Source organism: Mauremys reevesii, linkage group 6 (genome assembly GCF_016161935.1).
Source record: "Mauremys reevesii isolate NIE-2019 linkage group 6, ASM1616193v1, whole genome shotgun sequence".
NCBI classification, from domain to species: Eukaryota; Metazoa; Chordata; order Testudines; family Geoemydidae; genus Mauremys; species Mauremys reevesii.
The window spans coordinates 21,573,038-21,579,037 of record NC_052628.1 but is presented as its reverse complement, the minus strand read 5'-3'; the positions used below and the strand labels follow the sequence as shown (position 1 = coordinate 21,579,037).

The 6,000-nt window shown below is 44.2% G+C and overlaps 1 protein-coding gene across 2 annotated transcripts in view; it reads left to right on the top strand.

The window, feature by feature from the left end:
- The first annotated feature begins 4,793 nt into the window (after nt 1-4,793).
- CCBE1 (collagen and calcium binding EGF domains 1) overlaps nt 4,794-6,000 on the top strand; it is a 201,194-nt gene continuing 199,987 nt past the window's right edge. Inside the window, exon 1 of one of the 2 annotated variants that reach the window (XM_039545812.1) lies at nt 4,794-4,936. The gene's annotated coding sequence lies outside the window, so the exon portion shown is untranslated. The remainder of the gene's footprint in view (nt 4,937-6,000) is intronic. The other variant, XM_039545813.1, reaches the window with a different exon arrangement.

Below are 6,000 nucleotides of genomic sequence, written 5' to 3'. Positions count from 1 at the left end.
AGTGGGGTGGGGGGGAGGGAGGAAGAGTTTGCAGAGCTTCCTACAGCTGGGGGAGAAATCTGGGGGTGGGTTTGACATGGCCCCGGATGTTATGCAGGAGAAGAGGAAGTCCTGTCCTCCCCAGCCCAGCCAGGACTAACAGCTGAGCCTGGTGCAGGGTAGGCACCACCAGCTGGATCTTCCCCAGTCCTGCCCCATGCCCCACAGTGATTTACCTCTCTGCCAGCTGCCCTGGGCACCCAAAATGTACCGCTGGGGTGGGTTGAATGACTAATCTTGTGACTTCCCTTTGCTTCCCTGTCAGGAAGTCATTTTTCTGCTGGGAAGTAAAAAAAATCTGCGGGGGACATCAATTCTGTGCATGTGCAGTGGTACAGAATTCCCCCAGGAGTAAAAAATGCATGCCACACCTAATTCCTTGCACCTCACTTCTCATATGCACTTTGGTGTGAAAATGTTGGCTTGGAGTTGCACAAATGGTGTGCACCATTTTGAATGTTTAGTCCACTGATTCTGATATATGCCATACCATAGTGCCATTGCTCCTGGTACTTGTTTCAGTTTCTTTAGTGTGCACATAGCACCAGACTTTGGCCTGCCATTTTGAATGCACATGTTAAACAGGAAACTGACAAATGATAGTGACCAAGTTTTCTAGCCACAATTTTTCACAGTGCTCCAGAAATCAAACTGCAATGTTTGGAGAGGAAAAAGGGACCTGCTCCTGATCCCATTAAAATCCATGAGAGTTTTGTTATTGATTTTAATGGGAATGGGACTGGGCCCAAAGGGTGAGAGTCCCAAATACACTACTCTATTTTGCCATTACCCATGTAGTTTATGCCTTTTGACCTGTGTGGTTAGCTAAATTCAGGATGTTGCAAGTTGTTCCAATCAGGAGGAGAAATTGATGAGAGTTGGGTATTTCTTTGATGCAATCTTCTTTATTTACAGAGTCCTGTTTCCCTGAACACAGTAGAAATTAAACAGCAGGAGCTAGTTTCTTTGCTCGCTGTCCCAAACTTGCCTTTCCAGCCAGCACTCTGTGCCCCAAACTCTTTCTCTCTCAGCTTTCTCTAGGGCCGCATTGCCAGCACTGCTGGCACTGCTTGCTGGCTGCCTTTCATTCACCCACATGCACTTTACCTAAGCAATGCCCAGCTGAGTCCCTGCCTGTTTCATTAGGAAAGAGTAGAGCTGAATGCAGGTTAAGTTGAACTTATTAAACCCTGCAGACTATTCTGTCCATGAAGCTGAGTTGCTTCCAGCCTAACTCCACCTGTACCTGTTCCCCTGCTGCCTTCTCAGTAACGGCCCTGCCAAGGAACATGGGTCATCTGACTTCAGTTCCACCGATCATGATACATTGCCAACATAGTTAAAATTCCTGAGTGGCCTTGGGTTTGCCTTTGTTTTGGCTGGAGACGTGGGCCTGCGTTTGGAGCGGAGGCTGTTTAACTGTTGCAGCTGCCTGCTTACGATGGCTTCTTTACATTTATCCTGAATATATGGCGGTGGTTATGCCTGACCTGTAATAACAAGGTTTGACCCAACCCTAACAATAGCTGGATTTCTGTGGGGCGTATGGGTGTGTTACTGATATAACTTTGTGTTTGTTTTTTTTAATGGAAGGCACCTTTAAATTTCTAGGGAGTCTACAGGAGCAGCTGCCATTTTGAAACTAAGTTAATACATCACGTCTTCTCTGCGCCCTGTCCTCTCCCATGGGATTTTAGTTTTATTCATTCTTGTTTTGTTGTTTCCCTTAAGCTAAAACAAATTATTCAAGCTGGAAATATGGGGTCTCTCTGTGTGTATGAAAAAATCATGAATGTTTTCATGTAACTGACACAAGAGACCTGACTGATATAGCTGCTGTTTAAATTATGCAGTTCCTGTGTTTTCTCATCCAAATTACCGCACACAGATTGGGCAGCCTGCAGAGAGGGGGGGAAGAGATGCATGCCAGCTAATAGGGGTGACAATACAACAAAAACCAGTGGGACTGGCCCATTTTTCACCTTCTCTCCTCCTAAGAATTACGAGCAAATGGCAAAAATGCCTCTTAAATTGAGGGCTTTAGTTACAGAGTAACACAGAGCTTCAGTCACTCAAAACACATTCTCTCTTTACATTTTGAAAAAGTTCTATTGCTAACTTGACAACCTGTCTTGCTGAAAATAATAAGACTGAAAACCCAATCCTGCTTTGGTTGAAGTCAGAGAGGGAGTTTTGCCATTGACTTCCACAGGAGCAGGATGTAACTCTATATGTTGTCACATCATTAGTAATCTGACTTTCGGTGTTGCTGCTCTCTGGGAATTTTAGGAAATCTCGCTGTTGCAGTATAAATGTAACATGAATGGGTCCATGAGATACTGAAGCTAGTGCTGTGACTACTACAGCTTGCCAGCTACTCAAATAACTGACTGCAGATTTGCCCATCGCTGTTGCAAATACTCCAGAGCAGAAAGAAACACATTTTGCAATAAAACCCAGGGTGAGAACAGTCTGTCTGAAATGCAACAATAATACCTAGCTCTTATACAGCATATGTCATCAGTAGAACTCAAAGGAGGGCAACATCATTGTCCTCTTTTTGCCGATGGGGAAACTGAGGCATGGGGAGTGGGGCAGTGGCTTGCCCAAAGTCACCCAGTAAGCCAGTGGGTGAGTCTCAGTCTGGTGCTTTTCCAATAGGCAGCACTGCCTCCATATGGACAATGCAATGATTTCAGATTTGCCATGAGAACAATGGGCAATTGATAGGATTCTTGCCTAGACTGCACACCTTTTGGATGCAAGTTCTTCCACGTCAGAAGAGGTGGATTTGCCACCCAATATAGGTATGGATATCTAGTAGTCTTTGCAGTGTTTTCACATTTACAAACAAATGTATTTATGTGTACTGGCAAGTTATATTTGCAATGTACATATGTTATAGGGCAAGATTCCGATTTCACTTATATTGCTGTAAAACTGGAGTAACTCCATTGTAATTAAAGGTCTGTACACAATGAATATATAAATTAGTTCTCCAATTGTTGGCACACCTTTATTACAACATGATATTAATGACACTTCCTATTCACCTTTAGCTGATAATAGCAATCTCTCTTGCTCAGACTTCGTTGCAGATGGGCGAATCTGTTATTATTATGTATGTCTTGAGAGATCCCAGAGGCCAGACCCCCATTGTGTGCTGTAAAAACAAAATAAAAGCTTTATCCTGAAGAGTTTACAGCCTAAATCTAAGATGACAAGACAACAAGTGGGAGCATTTCTAACGTGTCCCTTTCTTGGGGTGGGGTGGACAGGAGTAGGCATTGCTGAAACCTATGCACAGCTTGCATACACAGGGCGGCAGGCAGGGCGGCCAATTCATGGGGGCAACCAAACCAGGGCAGGGGATACTATATATATATATAAAAAAAAAAAAAAAAAAAAAAACATGGGGCTATATAAAAAAAAACCGTGTTCTGCGGCGGGTCCTTTCACTCTCGGCCAGGTCTCGGTTAGCACTGACCCGCCGCACCAGTGCCGCTGAAGACCCAGAGCAAGTGAAGGACCCCCACTGAAGTGTCGCTGAAGATTGGCCTAAAGCCGGCCCTGCATCCAGGACAGGTTCTAAATCAGTGGTTCTCAACTTGCAGCCCGCGAGCCACTTGGGGCCCAATCAGCACGGAGCTGTGGCCCATGTGACATCCTCAGGGCCACACAGGTAGTATTGGATGCAGCCCACAATGGTAAATAGGTTGAGAACCACTGTTCTACATAACCAACACAGACAAAGCATTTTGAGCTGCTTCCTGGTTGCTCCTATGTATCAGCCTATGCTCTGAGAGAGGTTCTTCTGAGGAGATCCCTACCAAAAAGGGCAGGGCACTTAAGAGACCAGAACCCATGTCAACACATCAGAGAGTGTTCACTGGTGTCAGCGGAGCTGTGCCTGCTCGCACCAGGTTTGACCATTCTGTGCACATGGCCAGGCCACTGTACTTGGAAGTGCTTCAGCCCAAGTGCAATACTTCATACACGTTTTTGGAATTCATTTAAACCCCTTTTCTCTAGTGGCAAGGAGCCACCTAGATGAGTGTAATCCAAAAATAAGTGTTGTAGTTTATAAATAGCTCCTGCCGACACAAGGAACATATTCCAGAGAAACAGATTGGAAGCATTGCTTGAAAGGCGGGTGAGTAAGCAGAGGCAGTTTAGGCCAACTTTAACTAAGTGCCAAGACATGCACGGCTAGCTTTATTCGAGTTTCTTCCGTTGCTCCGTAAAAATGAGTTGCAATCATGATTGTTCCAGTGCTCACTCCTTTATTATATGTAGGTAGTTTTACAAAGGGAAATGCTGACTGAACTTCTGTGGGGTTTGTTTATACAGCGGTTCATGGGAAAAAAAACCCTCTCTTCTTGACATTTAAATCATTCCCACCCATTTGGGAGGAAAAAGTAGATTTGGTTTTCTGGTTTTTGTCTCTATTTTTCACCTTTCTTTCTTAAATCTCAGCCTTGGAAAAGATGAAAGATCAGACACGTAGTGTTTGCTGGCTGCAAGGGACAGGTAGCATGTGCAAGGCCATTTAGTTTAAATTCTGTGCCTCCATTTTGGTGGTTCTTTTAAGATTCTAACAAAGGTAATGAATAAAAGACCTTTAAATAGCAGGTTGAAATGTTCATTGCTATCTATCTATCTAAGATAGTTATGGCTCCTGTAACAGGCTGGGGCCTGCCCCTTTAAGGACTAGGGAGCCTCAGGCCAACTTGCCCTTTTCAATGTATCAGACCCACCTGAGAATGGCGGGGACAGGTGTTCTCTATCAATGGCTGAAAAGCCCTAGTTGAAAGGGGTTGTGGTAGTGAGGTTGGTCTCTGTGACTAGCCTAGCGGAGGAGAAAAGGGTGAAAGGTCTCTCATAGCCTGTGCTGATTGTAAGTGTTATGTTTGTTTCAGTTATTAAAACAAGGGCCTGAAAGACTCAGGATGTGGCAGTCAGCCCTTCCTGGGAAAGAAGGGGAAAATGTGGGTAGGTGATTGGCCATGGGATTGAAGGGGAAAATGAGGCAGTGGCTAGCCTGAAGCCAGAGTGGGTAAAGGGTTGCTGCTATAGTCCCTGTTACCATCCTATCTGACCACCTTAAAGTCTTTAATGTATCTATGTATGTAGGGAAGTGCTATTATTCCCGCTCTATAACTGGGGGATTGTGGCACAGAGATGAAGTGACTTGCCAGTGACCCACAGTTTGTGAAGGAGCAGGACATTGAATCTAGATTTCTCAAACCCCAGGCTAGTGGCCTAGTTCTAGACCAGTGGTTCCCAAACTGGGGTTTGTGAAATGTTACAGGGGTTCTTGGGGGGGGGGAACCCTAATGGTGGACACAGCTGTCCCTAGGGACCCTGAGCAGCATGGGGCCAGCAGCCCAGAGCCCCTGAACTTCCAAGAGCTAAGCAGATCAAAGCAAGCATATCTATCACACCGAGGAGATTTAAACTTCAAAACTCCTTATAAGACATGGAAAGAGGTGGATATTTTTTGCTGTTTTTAAAACTAAATAGGCAGCTGTATTGTTTTTAAAATTATTATGAAGAACAAGTTTAAGCTGTGTTGTAACATGTGTTGTTTGCCTGGACTGCTCAAGACCTGAATGCTTGTGTAGGAGGAACTCTGTGAGTTGGCTTCTTAAATACCTTCATGCTTTTCACATCTGATACTCCTTGATGAAACATTGGAGCCTTGTCTTATAAGAGGCTTATTCAAAGTGATACAAGCTACAAAAGTGAGATCTTGGAAGAGTGTTGCTGTTTTCCTAATGTAATAAAAATACTGTAATGATAAATAATAGCGTGTAATAAGCATGTCATAAAAACAAACCTTATATTTCCAAGATCAGTGCTTGTATAACTTTATACTCAGGTAAAGGAGAAAATCCCTAGAAATATTCATTTTTAGGAGGGGGTTTGCGAGACTTGACAGTTTAGTGAAAGGGGTTCACA